The sequence below is a fragment of the Protopterus annectens genome, chromosome 3.part0, assembly GCF_019279795.1.
Source record: "Protopterus annectens isolate FY-2018-M chromosome 3.part0, PAN1.0, whole genome shotgun sequence".
Taxonomy (NCBI): Eukaryota; Metazoa; Chordata; order Ceratodontiformes; family Protopteridae; genus Protopterus; species Protopterus annectens.
Window position 1 is genome coordinate 286,923,073 of NC_056731.1, and position 16,513 is coordinate 286,939,585.

The following is a 16,513-nucleotide window of genomic DNA, read 5'->3' on the forward strand; positions in this document are numbered from 1 at the left end:
GAAGAAGAAGAATTTACTGTGCATATAATTAGTGCACAAATGTATTGTTAGGTATTGTCAATAAAGCTCCCCTACTCCTTTTAGTAAGTGCCATAGGAACTTTTGCACACACCTGAGCTACCAACAACTGAAGCAATGGGACCTTGGTTTAACATCTCATCCAAATAATGTCACAGTCAGGAGTGCAGCAACTCTTTAGTGTCAGTACTTGAAAAAATTAATCTGAATACCTAGCAAAGGAACAGAACCCTCTAGTGTCCCAGCACCATAGATGAGTGTATTAACTACAGAACCACACACAATCTGACCATAAAAAAGTGCATAAGAAAGAATCATTGGGTGTGGAGCTATGTATAACACGTCCTTTGGTGACCGCTATTAACATTGACAAGAAAAATTACTTCAGAGGTTCATAGGCTATAAGTCTGCAGACTATTATAAGCATATACAATAACCTTAGATCAGAATCAAGCACCGTACCTTGTATCTCTGATGTAAAGACTTTAACTATAATGCCAATCCTTCCCCTTATCCAACTCCAATTTGCTAACTCCTCCCCCTATGCCAGAGGAAAAAATAGATGAATAACTGAAATGCAGGCAGTCAGGAAGACCTTCAAAGAGCGATCTGCAGGGCCAAGCTACTGGCTGTGAGATAAGCATTGGTGCAATGATGAAAAAGCACTCAGACTCTGAGGTCTCCCATTATTCCATTGCCCTCCTTCAGGTTACCTCTACTACAAAGTACCCAGCGGTTACTTCCCAAGTCATTTGTTTCCAGACTAGTACTCCCAGCCTGTTAAGAAGGAGGATTAGTAAACTAAAGCAGTCTCCTCTGCAAAATATGATCTCTTGTATAATAATTGCTAACTTTAGACTGCATGTTACTGCATAAGTTAAAGCCTAACAGAGAGGAATTTTGTTGTTTAAATGTATAGTCTGAAAGCATGGTATAAGGTTTTAGTGGCTAAGAAGCTGAATAAAAATGTGTCAATGAAGGGCATACTATTTTAGGGTAGGGTCATAGTTTGCTATGATGGCGTACATCAAACAATGATTAGATAGAAATTTTATATATATATATATATATATATATATATGTTTTGTTGGTATGCCCACGGAAAGGTTGTTGTTATTCTAACCTCCTGATATGATAAAATAGTAAACATCAAAGCAATAGCACATGATGAGATTCTTAACGCTTTGTTTTGAGTATTAGTGAGTTACTGTGGAACACTGTCTACAGCAACATTATTCCAAAGTTATTTGTTTGCAGTAGACGTTTTGAATCATACTCACATTCTAGTGGGATTTTCACTAATGATATTTCTCTTCAGTTACTAACTAAAGTGATAGCTAAAGTCTTGACCATACCCCGACTCTAGGTTCCATACTGAGATTCCTACTGTGATTTCTTCAACAAAAATGTTGCCCTTAAAACATCTAATGATAGTACACAGGAAACTGATAAACATAGTGTTTGACTTCAGTACTATGTACTCTGACCATTGTTTTTGCATGTCTTTTTTTCCACAACTCCCTTTTAATTAGACTGCTGCAATGGATTTACCCTACCTGAAATTAACATCTGGTTGTTAATATTGAATTTGATATATTATAATAGCAATACTGACATTATAATATTAAGAAGGGAGGCAACAGCAAAGATCCATTTCCCTGTTAGAAGGAAATATTTGTAGAGTCTCACAAAACATGAGACAGGATAAATATTTATGACAAGTAGTAGTAAGTACTTTTATTCTGCTTTATTAAAATATCTTAAAGATGCCAACTACTGTTTTAGTGTTTGTGTGTACTCTGCATCATAAGCATGAAGGATGTTCTGGCAGTCATAATAAACTGACATAAACCCACTGCTACACAACTAATCATTGTGTTTCCTTGGCATCATCTCTTTTCACTGCTTAACTCTGCCTCCTTTGGAAAGCAGCAGATACTGCTGTGATGCAGGAACTCTATTGCCAATCCAGCTAAGTGAGTTTTTCAATGACCATATTATGGTCTTTCACTTCTATTTCAGTTATTCCCAAGTTATGAACAATAAAGGAGAGTAACTGAAAAACAACCGCAGTTTGAGTTTAAGTTAAAAGAAAATGATGAAACACAGAACAATTCTTTCTGGGTTTGGCAAGATCCAGCTATACTTCTTCCCATATATTTTCCACCAATGTGTCATGTAAGTAAAAAAAAAGTCACACATTGCTTTATATCAGTTATATTTGTAGTTTAAGCCAAAGAATGCATAAACATAAATTAGTCTCTGAACTGACTGAATGAGTTAAATTTCACGGTACATAGTAACTGGCAACCATGATTAGTGTTATTTAGGCAGTGTGAAGGCTGTGCTGATTATTTTATAATGACAGATATAAAGAAAAATAGGGAATCAGTATAAGAGAGGACCTGGTAAATAAATATCTCTGCCAAATATGTATAAAAATGAATTTAGGGCAAAAAAATAATGTACTGAAAGCCTTTCTGGTTTATTTTAAATGGTATGAAAAGTACACCCATTCCCACTTACACCATCAGTGATGCTAGAAATCGTGCTTTTTTAATCTGCAGTTTTCTTTAAAATAGCAGTCAGACTGTAGATTAAGGAGTTGTGTAGCCTGAATGAATCAGTATAGACGTATTTACTATGGGTCACCTATTTTGCTAAGGCTTTTAACATATATTTTAAAGGGGGAGTCAGGTTCTTTTGCATTAAGTAAACCATCTTCATTCCAAGGCAAAGCCTACATTTTCTAACTTATTAAAAAGCACATGATTTTGAAACTATTATACAAAAACACAGAATTTTAGTTCGAAATCATCAAGCATTCATTTTTGCTGGTTATGCTGACTGCGTTTGTTTTCCCTGTGTACTGCTACAACTAATTTGCTATGATGTCTGAAAGTGTGAGGGCACATCACTTGTTATACCTGAGAGGGATGCTACAACGATACTTTACACAACCACCAATGTGCCTAGCATGTTTTCCTATCAATGAAAAAAAACACTTCTTTTAAAATTTCTGTGACTCGTGTAATTGTGCGATACTGTTTCTCTTTTCTGATAACAAGCAGGAACCAAAAATGATCAAATTAAAAACACAACGAACTCTCTCATATCTCATAATTTAGAAGGTATTACAGAAAACAAGACTCTTTAAAAACGATTACAAAAAAGTCCAAACAGCATTTAAGCAAACATCGATTACTATTTATTTCCGTCCTGTTATTTTGGTCAGTTGTACATAATAAATAGGACATGAATATGAAAGTCTTTAGCATTGCATTAAAAAAATAGTTATGTATTCAGAGCATGGGAAGATTATTCCAAGGTGTATTCCTTCTACAAGAAAGGAGGTACATTTACGCGAACAAATTCTCAAGGCAAACATAATGAAAACAAATAAGATATGCAAATAAATATATCAAATATATAAACTGGTCATCCTTGCTATTAATTCCATTCCAAAACACAACACGCTCCTAGAATAAGTAATGATCGAACATTACCTTTACGAAGGAATTTCAGACTCATACCCGAAGCTAATCAGATGCAGCAAAACAGTGGAATTGTTTGTGCCCTTGTCGTCCCCCGATCAGCAAACGTTAATGCCCCCAGGGTAATATGCAAGGCATGTCAAATGCCACAATACTTCCATTTGTTTTCCTGCAACAAGTGAGCACAAGGCAGCCAGAACTTAATGACCGGAGTATTCATACGGAACAAGAAACACCGTATTCCTGGAGCAGCATACACAATAACTGGATGACAGCAGCAGTTTCAGTGGGAATCAGTTTGGGTACATCAGCATCGATGGATCCCCCGGTTCCTATGGTACACGGTGCACACCGTCCCCCACTGCCCTGAGTTGCACTGGCTCGCCTTGGTAGCACAGACTTGCAATGATCATATAATGCCGTCTGGACGAGAGGCGCCCCGCCCCTCAAGTGTGATGCTGCGTGTGCCTCTTAGCATGGAATAAGGGCGAGCAAAAGTCCACTGCAGTGGTGGTATAGCTGGTGAGGGAACGGAGATTCGGGGTAAGCTTGGATTTAACACAACTGCGTGGACACTGCAGCTACCTTGAGCCAGACGTTGGCTGTAAGGAGTCTAGCTTAGCCGTCAGTACTGATTTGGCACAGACACGTAGGGAACTATCCGTTCTTGTTGTCACTATACTGCCATGCCAAGGTGGTGCCACTCACCCGGCACAAGTCCCCATTTAATCACGATTTGCCAAGTCACTCCGCTCTAGCGTCAAAAAACAGTTTTTTTTTACATCTCTCAAGGTAGTCTGGTTTATTCACAGTTGGTCTAAGATGTATCACAGATCCCTTGATTGCTTCACATCCCGATGGCAAAGCTTACCAGCCAGCTGTATTGTGTTAGCCTGCGTCTGCGATTTTTAATTGCATCATACTAAAATAATGCTGCAGGAAAGACTTCAGTTTTAGTTGCATTCAACAGTTGTTTAAAATATGTCACTCACTGAGAAGACGACTTCTGCCAGATTCCCAAGACAAAGATAAATCCATTACAAACAAAAATATTAAGTGTTTTGTTATGCCTGAGGTGCACTATTAGAAAATGCAAATTCTACTTGCAAATGCAAAAATGAATAAAATATGCTGAGACTGGGATAAATGCTTTTCTACTAAAACTCACTGATCTATATTATTCTTATTTTTACATTATTGGTTATTTTACAGGTCAGTGTGTTTCTTTAGATTGTATGAGGGAATGCCCTAAGGCAATCCATACTGCTGCCTTTACTCGGATATAAAACATCTACCCCTGACTTGCAGTGCTGAGCATTACAGAATAGAAGCAAATGTCATGTACTGACTATTTTCATCTACAAAACTACAGATTGGTCAGTGCAGGTTAATGTTTTAGAGATTAAGTGTCCAAACAGAATGAATCCAAAAATGGGCAACCGAAGGCTGTCTCATTTTGTGGTGTCCACATAATCCATAATATCGAGGGTACCTACAAAATCAATAGAAGGTGGCACACTTTGTGGTATCCACTTAATCGATAAATTATAGGGTACCTTAAAAAAACAGATTCACTTATTTAGGTTTTTGTACTAGTTTTTAATATGGTTACTTGTTTAATCATACAATATGTTTTCAGTGCATTGAGCTGAATTCAGAAGATAAACAAAACAACAAATGACTTTCCCTGGTGGAACTGAAGAACAAACATATAGGTCTTGGGAAACAAAGAAAACATTTAATCAATTAGTAGCATACACTTTCATAAAATTTTACAGCTAGAATATTAATTCATGAGACTAATTTATACATTCACAAATGAAAAAAATGGTAACTAGACAAAGGAACATAAAACAGTTTGATAGCTATGTCATTTCCTGAAACTGAATGAATAGAAAACTCATAAAAGAATTATTTTATTTCAGCTACTAAGCCTCTGAGAAAAGAAAAAAATATATATATTTTAATGGTGGAGTTATGACCGATACCTTTAGCATGTGGCTGAACTCCCAAACAGAGATACCATTTGAAGGTTCTTAATGTAGCCCCTAGAAGTCTATTTTGCCCAGTTCCAAAATTTGCTTATTTAATTCTTTGGCCCATTTCAGCCAAAACATTGTCACAGTACACACACACACACACACACACACACACACACACACACACACACACACAGTAGAAGGTACACTAAGAGATTTCAAATGAGCATTCTACAGACAGATTTACACATTTTTGAATTTTTGGCTTTATCAACTGAAAAAAAAAAGATGTTGGCAAGTAATCTAGCAGATAATAACTATGTATGGTGCTCTGGAGCCATAATGGCAGTAATTAACTAGGGCTGGGGCCTAGTTTTAGGTGAGGCAGATGTATACAAGTTGATTTATTAGGAAAATCAAAAGTTCATTTTTTGAGAGCGGGTAGGGTCACCTGCTCCATGATTGAACATGGAGATAAATTTTATTACCTGTATCCTATGTGTTTATGTCCTATGACTGAGAAAGTTTTGATACATTTTCTATGTGATACTGTGGTGTGCTGAGTGAATATTCTGACAAGATGTTGTGGCATGCCTTTTGCCTATTAGGGATTTAGCAAGCAAAGGTACATTGGCTGTGTTTAAACAGGATGAAGATTACTGTAGCAGAGATTGCATTGATCTGAATGTTTATATGGCAAATGTTTTTAAGCTTATGAGACAGTGCTGTTTTGTCAGGAAGGAGGAAGAATACATGTAATAAAGAGATCTGTTTAGGCATACTTGGAGGTTTTGGATGTTCTGAGTGAATTTACATTGATTAATAAAGAGTAACTTGTGTTAGGAATTTCCAAAGTCTGTATTAGATATTTCTTGATGTCTATCAAAACTTGTTGAAGGTCACATAGTTTTCATCCCTCTTAGAATGTTTACATAGCCTTCGCATATGAATTTTGAATGACGGTAGTATCTTATCCTTTTGATAAAGAAAGCTGGGTTTGTTTTTGCCAGCTTTTTACAAGAACCTAAATAAATTGTGTTGTTCAGACGTTAACATGCCTTTATTTTTCCAGAATTTGTGGCATACTAGCAATTAATATGTTTTTTATTTTGTTTATATCTGTCCTAACTATAACTTTCATGATACATTATGGTACAACATTACAGTTTATTTCCACATGTACACATGTTTTTTAACATGTGATTATCCTATACTTGGGGTCTCCTGTTGGCCTTCTGGCTTCCTATTGTAAATATGAATCATACTTTTCTAAATTGTGTTAGTTTACAAACATAAACTGTGAATAAAATAAGAAACAGTGAATTCTAAAACTCTCTTTTATATCTTTAACTTCTTAATACCTATACAATGTGGAATGGTATAAATCTTGCAGCCTGCACACATCTTGCATTCCAGACCATTTTCTGAAAAATTAATTTAAAAAGTATAAGATCAACAAATGTAAATATTATGTGAGCAATATAAAAGCTGTTAAAGCTGTAAAAATACTAATGTTATCAGTAAGAAGTACTGAAAGAGGCTTAGACTTGGGTCACAGGGAAGTTTGGCATCCATAGGTCACAGGGAGGTGTGGCATAAGTATCATACACAATTACCTCTGTAGACTGGGTGGAAGCTACTATGTTCCCATGCATTGTGTGACTACAATGGACAGTGGTGCTTCCAGTGGACTGTGACCTGAAGGTTGGTGGCTGACAAGATGCCACACCTCTGGCACCTCTTTATCAGAACTGTTCAAGACTTGGGATGGGCTACTGTGATAATCATACCATTGCAGGACAGACTGCATTTCCCCTGATTGCATGATACCAAGAAAAAGGAACTAGTGTCAGTCTGCCATACAGTGGCCACTGTAGACCCAGATGGGGATGGTGGCGGCATTGCTATCAGTTACAAGAGAGTCTGCCCTTGACAAAGGTGTTGAGGCTTCATGCTGTGCATTCTGTAGAGAAGAATTGGGTGAGGACTCATTGTCAGCCTGGGCAATGGGAGTACGACCACCCAAAAGTGAGAGGCACAGTGTCAATGTATTCTGGAACCTGCTCTGCAGCTTGTGATATCCTGCAGTGTACATTCAAATAGCAAGTGTCACATGAAGGCAAACAACATTTCATATCTATGCTATTGGACCATTGTGTTTGAACAACCAATGTACATTAGGGGCACATGTGTAGTGTGTTCTCAGCAGAGGCAGTCTGGACAGAATTGCTGTGCATTATGCTGACTAACCTGGCTAGTCCCCCTGTGAGATATGAGCACTTCAAACCTTCCCAGAATCTGTGTTCACTCCACTTGATATGATATATTTAAGCTCATCTTCTTCACGAAAGATGCTAAAAAGGACTTAACATCCATGAGGCTTACAGTGGGAGGTGGTCCTCTCCATTTGCAGACTAGTCAAGTCCTATTACTTGCCCTCTCTGAGGCCAGCCATGTCATGCTGACACACTTGCTGAGTTTGGTGATTCCTCCCAAACATGACATTCATGTTATAGATAATGGTAACCTACAAGTGGTCCTTTAGAGGCTGGTGAGCACCTTCTAACCCCACAATGCACCATGTTGAATGTCTAGGTTAGGGTGCCATTTTCAGCAAGGATGACTTTGTGTAACCTCTGCTGCCTGTCTCATTCAGAGGACATGTTTATACATACAAGAGCGAGAAGACAATAATTGCAGACCAAAGATGTGTGAGTGGAGGGGTTTAGCTGTGACACATAGTACCCTGGTTTGGCAATTCACAACAGGACAGACCTGGGTGGGGCTATGGAGACAGTGAACATATAAGACAAGGTAGAAGGGAAGGGGAACAGTCCTGTTACTTTTAGGGCTGCCTTGTTGCTACAGTTTCTTTATATATGCTCACCTTTTTCTGTCGTGCTTGGCTTTGAGCTACCCACCCCTACTTGGAGGTTTTTCCTTTTCTCTTCTTCTGTATATCTGGCCCTAAAAGCTCATCCAAGTCTTATATTCTCTGCTAATCTTAATGGGTTCTGATAGATGAAACTGGGAAGGTCCACCCCTTAGACTGTTAGTGTGCTTTGAAATCACCTTAAAGTGTGTGGTCCTTATTGCTGGCTTGTCTGCCTTTGAATTACCTCTTAATTGCTTGTAGTTAGTTGTTAGATTTTTTTCTGGTGCCTTTTAATTTTTGGCTGACTAAAGTATGTTTTTTACATTAAAAAGACTGTGCCTACAATTCTAATGGTAGTCATACCTATCAATTGTAGAGTAACAAATCTGGACAAGCCATAAATAATGGGGGGGCAATGGCCCAAAAATAGGGACACTTTTTAAGCACTGCTCTTATAAACTTAGAAAGTAGACAGAATAACAGGTTTTGCATTAGCATGTATTTTCTAGGGAGTATGAAGTCTAAAACTCAGCTGTCATTATTTTCTGACTTCAAACCTCAATAATTTGCCAAAGATTTGACAAAAGCTACAATTGTATGACGAAACAGATAAAAAAATATGAGGCAAAAATCTGGACATTCTGCGAAAATCTGTACAATTGAGAGGTATGGCACAGGTAGGAGAAAGGTAGCCTAGTCTGTCTGAGGTGGGCAATACACAGGGGGGCTTAAAGTGAGAATTACTTATTGTAGCTATTTGCTTGATTTGTTTCTGTTACTCTTTCACTTTTGGCTAATTAATGTGTGTTTTTATAGTCTACTAGAAGTAGAAAGGTAACTTGATCTATTCAAGTTGGAAAACACACAAGAAGGCTTAAAGTGAGATCATTTCTTTGGTCAGAGGGCTTTTCAGTTGGTGTAGTCACTTTTCTTTGCATCTATAAATTCGGTGTGTTTGCTCAGCTGTCAGCTCTGTTCCACAGAGTTCAAACATTTGACATCCATGCCTGTGTTCTCAGAGTGTTTGGCTTGCATCTGGTGACATCCAGGCTAAGACAAGTATGTTAAATTGAAATATTGCACTTTTCTAAACTATTTCTGAAGACTGCTACAGTATTTTCAAATTATTTTATTGCAATTTATCAGTGTAAAGTGTATTTGCTGTTAATGTACTTTGAAATTGCACTAAACTGCATGTATTCCTCATTGCTATATTGTCTGACTTACAACCACCTTGTAGTTACTTGTTGTAGCTAGTTCATTGAATAGCACTAAGATAACTGCCCTTGCGAGCCATTTTAAGGCTAGCCATTTATGCCTTGTGAGGCTCAAACTCTGCACCTTGTGTTTGTAAGACAAACACCTTAATCATTAAGCCACCCTTATTTATTTCTGTCATGTTTTCAATTTAAGCTAAATAAAGTATGTTTTTTCATTAAGAAGACTGGGACTGCAATTCTAACGACAGTAGAAAGGTAACTTAGTCTGTCTGAGTTTGGAAAAACACATGGAGGCTTAAAGTGAGATAATTTCATTGGTCAGAGGGCTTTTTATCTGGTTTACTCACTTTTCTTTGAATCTATAAATTCTGCGTTCATTCAGCAGTGGCATTTAGCAGTACCTTGTATAGATGCAGACAACAGCTTAAAAACCTATAAAACTTCCCGTGTAGCTTTCCCAAGTGCTCAGTTGCACAAAGAGCAACCATTTTGAGCACTAAGGAGTGCTGCCACATGACTTCAGCGATACATTTATTTATTTTACATTTGTTTACCAGAATAGTCTGACTGGATACATGTCCATTTTCAGCGAGTCCCGGGGAGAAAAGCTCCAGACATACAGACAACATATTATTGCATTCTTACAATTTAAACACATATATTGAATTCTGGACAATATTTTAAACATTAATAGGATATTTAGATGTCATCAGGCTCACATGGTAGTAAAAACTAGAAGATCATGGAATTACAATTAAGATTCAGTCAAGTGTAGTAAAAGTTCTATTTTAGCACATTAGGAATGGTTAAAATTAGTCAGGATTAGGACAAGGACATAGCCATCAATTTTTAAAGTGCTTTTAAAAACTACATAGCCTAGCTGTAGTTTCTAACATCACAGTGCTCAAGTTAGCCTGCTGTACCACTCCTTTGCAGTTCACTTAAACATGACGTGACATCAGGGATGGGCACTTTTCCAATTTCTTTGCCTGCAGCTCGGTATATTTGGCATCCAGAGACAATGTATGAATTGTCTCATGTTTGTTAACAACCAACTTATCCTTAGAGAAATGGATATAAGTATGTGAGAGATGGAATTACACAATGTAACTGGAGGCAACACTCTCACACAAAAGTACTCAAAATAACAGTCAGGTTGTCAGTAATGTAAGCATTACACTCACCACACATCATACTAACCTAACATATAAACTAGCATATGTTGAGGCACTTAGCAACATTCCTAAATTCCAAAGACCTCCTAGATATTTGTCCTACAAAAAGAATCCTCAGCAGCCCCAAAAGCACTCCACCAAAACAACACCCAACACAGCACATACAGCCAACCCCCTTTACAACCTCAATTATAAAGCCCAGAAGGCAAGCCAACACATTACTTAATATTTTAATCATAGGAGACTCCATTGTAAGCTATACAGCTGTCCTGCTCACCATGCTAAATAAGGAGAAGATCACAGCCAGCTGTCTCTTAGGGACTAAGATCCACAAATCACCCAAGCACTCAAAGGAGATTCTGCCAATAGGGATGACTGCAATTAGGGATATAGATAATAGGCAAGAGGGGCTAGAATTTATTGGAGAAAAGTAGCAAAGGAACCAAGGTATTGGGAGCAAATAACTGGAGAGGAAAAGATAATAGAATGGGAAGATGCCAAGAATTTACTGGAACTGCAGGTGAGAGATTGCCTTCCCTATCAAGGATTGATATTAGAGTATAGGCAAAGAGAAATAAATAGGGGGTCCTAAACAAAGATCAGCACTGGTAGAGTTTTGGTAGAATCTAGAACAGAAGCTGCTGTTAAAAATGAAATAACTAATAGAGCATCTAAAATATTGTCTGATAACTATAAGAATCAGTCAGAAGAGTTCGAAAGGATTGGGAAGGGAGATTAGATAAGCAAGCCACAGTGGGAGGATATATGTATGTCTCCCAAATATGCAACAAAATCTAGAAGATTTAGGATTTTTACTTGGAAATGTTTACATCGATATTTTTATACCCTGCGTAGACTCCAGAGAATTTTTCCACAGCAAATGTTGGAGGTGTGACAGGGAAGAAAGAGGTACTTGTGGACATATTTTCTGGGAGTGAGGTGGGTTGGCGGACTTTAAGGATTATCAGTGGGATGCTCTGTCAGAGATGCTGGGTGGGCAGATTGGTATGACGAGGGAGATGATTTTTTTGTGCTATGATACAGAATCGGAATTGCCTAGATATAATAAGGCCTTGCTGTGTCTAATTATGGTGGCTGCCAAAAAAACAATTACTAGAAAATGGAAATTAAAATCTAAACCAACAATATTAGAAATAGTGAATACAGTAACAGAGATAAAGCAGCTGGAACTGAGATCTTTAGGAAAAGGTAGGAGCAAACTACACAGGAAAAAATGGGAATTGTGGGAACAATATATACAGGGACGGAATGAAGTTTAAAAGAAGGCAGGACTTAAATGAGCTATGCAATATTTGACTGAAAATGATTGTGTAGATTATAAGTGATGTATAATGTTTGCAATTGGGAGTGTGTCAGTATGGTTTGTGATGTAAAATGCTTGCAACTAGGATTGTGTCGGTGTTGTTTGTTTTCATTTATATAAATGCAAGATTGCTTATGTCGTAAGTAATGGTTTAATAAAGATGCTTCTTTTTAAAAAAGGGGCAGGAGTTGAATAATTTATGTAATGTTCCTTAGATTATATGATGTATAGCAGTATACGTGAAATACAATGTTTGTTAATATTAATTTGTTAATACAGTTTGATTACTTTTATATAAATGTAAATTTGCGTATGTCACAAGTGATAATTCAATACAAAAATCGCCCATGCACTCAAGTCAATAGACCAAAAGTTCCAGTATGACTTGGTAATAGTTCATATGGGTTTAAATGACATGAGACATACCACCCTGTACTATATGAAGAGAGGCATTATGGAGCTCTTGGACTATGTGTTCAAGGTTGGCATATACCTAGCACTGTGCAGCATTGTACCTTCACCAAAGATGATGTCACAATATGAACAAACGATGATTGACTTCAGTAATTGTCTTAGTTTCAGGTGTCATTGAAAGGGGAGCAGTATTTGTCAGCATGGCAGGATATAGTCAACAGACCTCATTGCTTTGACAGGGATGGTCTGTACTTGTCCTATACAGGGTTTTGAATTTTGCTAAAACACAGTCCTCCCCCATAGTGCCTTTTTAGGTAATGCCAAACTGGCAAACCTTCCAAAATAGCAAAATGAACCCAAAGGAATCTAAAGGTGTTACTGCTCAATGCCAGAACCCTAAATAAGAAACTCCACTTCACTCCAGACTCTCCTCATACTGGAGAATATGGACATCTGAGTAGTTACTGACACATAGTTTAAAGCTGAGAAAAACACTCCATCACTGCAGGGTTAGAATGTCTTCTACACATTCAGGCCAGCTACTGCAGAGGCAGGGACCAAAGGTGGAGGTGCCTCAGTGTATATCAACAACAAACTCACTATAAGACTAGTCAAACAGGATGAAACACTTGAGCTTTTCCATGTCCAGATTTCCATAGGCTGAGTCATTTATTATATCTTTGCAAGCAATAGGCCACCCTCTATGATGCAAATAAAATATAACTCATGCTTGGACTTACTGGAGGCTCTCACCATCCAACCCAAAACCATATTAATGGGCAACTTCAATTACTGTAATCTAAACTGGGATACTTACATAATCCCAAACATACAGTTCCACAGATTCCTGGATTTTGTAAACACAAACTCCTTGTATCAGATAGTGCATACACCCACTAGGGGTACAAACACACTCAACCTGATACTCACACATATGGAAGAATGCTATAACCTCCTCCGCCAGTGTAGTGTGTTCTCTGGTAAGGTCAGACCACAAAGCTGTCCCCTTCATAGTAAAAATGAAATCTGTGACCCCAGCTAACCCCATAACATTGAGAACTATTCTAAGGCAAACTTCTTATTACTAAGAGATAACTTAACAAAATTTTAAGCCCCCAAACCTGAGAACAAAGCAGACTATGCTATGCAGAATTGTTCCCAGAAACACTCATCATGTCAATAAATGCATAACAACAGCTGAGTCTACTAGAAATAGAGCCATAACTACCTCAAACATAAAACCTCCCTGATGTAATCCAAACATAAATAGGTTGTACAATGAAAGAAAAAAGTTATAACCAAGATTAAGAAGTGCTAAGCCCACCATGATAAAATTGCTCTCAACAAACAAAAGGGCAAATTGGGTCTATTAAAGCCAAATTTGAGGTTTATTGGCAAAGAACAACCACAAGGCTTTCTTTAGCTATGTCCAAAACCTCAAGGGCAGTATACAGAACTGAAAACAGATTGTAAATGGAGCGACCTCTGCAGAGCTGGAAGATATATCAAATCTTCTGGCCGACAAATTCATCTTCACTTTTAATTTCTCTCTGTCCCCCAGCTGCCTCACTGGAAATATCATCAAACAACCCCACCCCCCAACTATTACTAGGGAGCAGGTCCTATCTAAGGCTAAAAAATGCTGCATCAGTGGGCCCTGATAACACCTCATGATGCCGTCTAAATAGTCTGAAACATGACCTATTGGAACCACTCATATCTGTTTAACCATAGCACCAGACAGCCTTTGTGCCACATGAATGGAGAACTGCAATGATCATCCCTCTGCATAAGGGCAGGTCATTAATGGACCCTGGGAACTTCAGACACATAAATCCGACTACTCTTATATGTGAAGCTATTGAATGAAATACCATGGAAATGACTAATAAGGGAAACCCTTCAAACCCTGGATTGAATCCTGTTGGGTTTTCTTAAGGATGGATGATGCCTACTTTGCCTTGTGCACTTCTTTGCGAAGGTCACCAAGGCAATGGATGAGAGCAAAATAGTGCATACTGCCTACCTTGACCTGGTTATGGCATTTGATACAACACCCCACTCAGGCATTATAAACAAACTCATAGATATAGGCATACATCCATATGTTATGTGCTGGAAAGCCAGCTGGCTCTGAAACTGGACCTAGGAAATTAGGATAGGCAAAACCATCTTCACAAAGAGGCTCGTCACTAGTGGAGTCCCTCAGGGCTTCGTGTTAGGTCTACTTCTTTTTGGCATCTACGTCTTGGAAGGTAAGGCCAATGTCAAGAACCACTTGCTGACTAAGTTTGCAGATGATTGCATAAAGAGCAGTCATAGAATTCCCCCAAGACACTAACATCCTACAGGAAGGACTAGTACAGACAAATGGCTGGTACCAAAGTCATGGCTTAAACAAAATCCCCAGAAATTTATAATAGCACCCTTTCAGTCAGACAGCTTAGGAGAACACCTCTTTGATAGCACACCCTAAGAGTACCACCAGTAGTCAAGGATTTGGGTACGCATGTAGATACTAACCTGAATTTTGACCAATATATTTCCATGGTAGTAAGTAGGTCATTCTATGTTGCTCAACTTATAAGTTAAGCCATGGCATGTTGGTCCAAGGAAGCCATTGTTTCACTGCATTTGGCACTCATCAGGCCCATCATTGAGAACAACATCCTCTTTGGTATGTACCTGACTAGGCACGTGCAATAACTGGAATGTCCACAGAGGTTCCTCATGAAAAGAATACAGGGAGTAAATAGTTAGGTTCTGTGAAGATCATCTCAAAGCCCTATTTCTATACTTTGCATCACTTTTGAGAGGTAATCTATGTCAGGCATACAAGGCATCCTTGGACCCCACTCTAATGAACCTTTTGCATATCCAGAAAATGAATATCATCAGAATTACTCGATCTAGAGATTTAATCTTTGCTTGCTACACAAATAGGATGCGTAGGATGGACGGGTGTGTGTTTCAGAGAATTTCTGTTCACCGGAGCAGGCTTCCCATCTATATGAAACAGAGCCCTTCCCTAACCCTATTAAAGAGAAACCTCGGTCACTGGATGGAAAATTGGAAATACACCCCAAGTCTGGCACCAATGTCTGTAATGGACAGAGACAGCCTATAAATCTTTCCCTACTTTACATATACCCCTTAATATAACCTCTAAAGCACATATATATGTGGGATACAATTGGATTGTTTGGCTAGGCTTATGAAGTCTCCAGTCATCATTAGCCTGCTATACATCTATGAACATATATATATATATATATATATATATATATATATATACGTGTGTGTGTGTGTATGTGTGTGTGTGTGTGTGTGTGTGTGTGTGTGTGTGTGTGTGTGTGTGTGTGTGCGTATATATATATATATATATATATATATATATATATATATGCACATGTGTTACAGTTTCCACCTGCAGGTACATCTTTCAGGCGAACAGAGTGCAGGTAAGTTGTGATACTTCATTAACAGTACTGTTACTACATGCTTTGCCCAAGCAGATGCTGACTTGCACATGACGCAGGTAACATGCATCATACAACAGAAAGGGAGGGGATATGGTGTTGTGGGCTGCAGTCCTACAGTTATCATGGCATCTATACATCTGCCTCAGATCACAATCTGTAAATGTAGGTGCAGGTTTCAACAAACATATCACAAACACATAGTGGCAAGATAGTAACACTAGTGTTATCTAGACACACATGTATGTGTACATGACACTGCTAAAGAATACCATACCACAGTACTGCAGGCTACTGTGTAACTCCCCTCGACTCTCTTCTGTGGAATTAATGTTTCTGTGTTACCAGACACATATCAAGCTGCTAAAATACTGTTGCTGCTGCTTTCTTGCTGCTTGTTTTTGCTGTAAATGTTGCATACATATCAATATCAATATCTGAATATAGATATCTATATATCTATTTATATATACGTATATAGAACTATATATACAATTATATATATATGTGTGTGTGTGTGTGTGCATGTGTGTAC

General features: G+C 38.1%; 1 protein-coding gene across 5 annotated transcripts in view; it reads right to left on the bottom strand.

Annotated features, from left to right (window-relative positions):
* LRRC3B (leucine rich repeat containing 3B) overlaps nucleotides 1–4,391 on the bottom strand; it is a 795,604-nt gene extending 791,213 nt beyond the window's left edge. For all 5 annotated transcript variants that reach the window (XM_044064774.1, XM_044064764.1, XM_044064769.1 and 2 more), the window contains exon 1: nucleotides 3,525–4,391. The gene's annotated coding sequence lies outside the window, so the exon portion shown is untranslated. The remainder of the gene's footprint in view (nucleotides 1–3,524) is intronic.
* Between the last annotated feature and the right edge of the window lie 12,122 nt (nucleotides 4,392–16,513).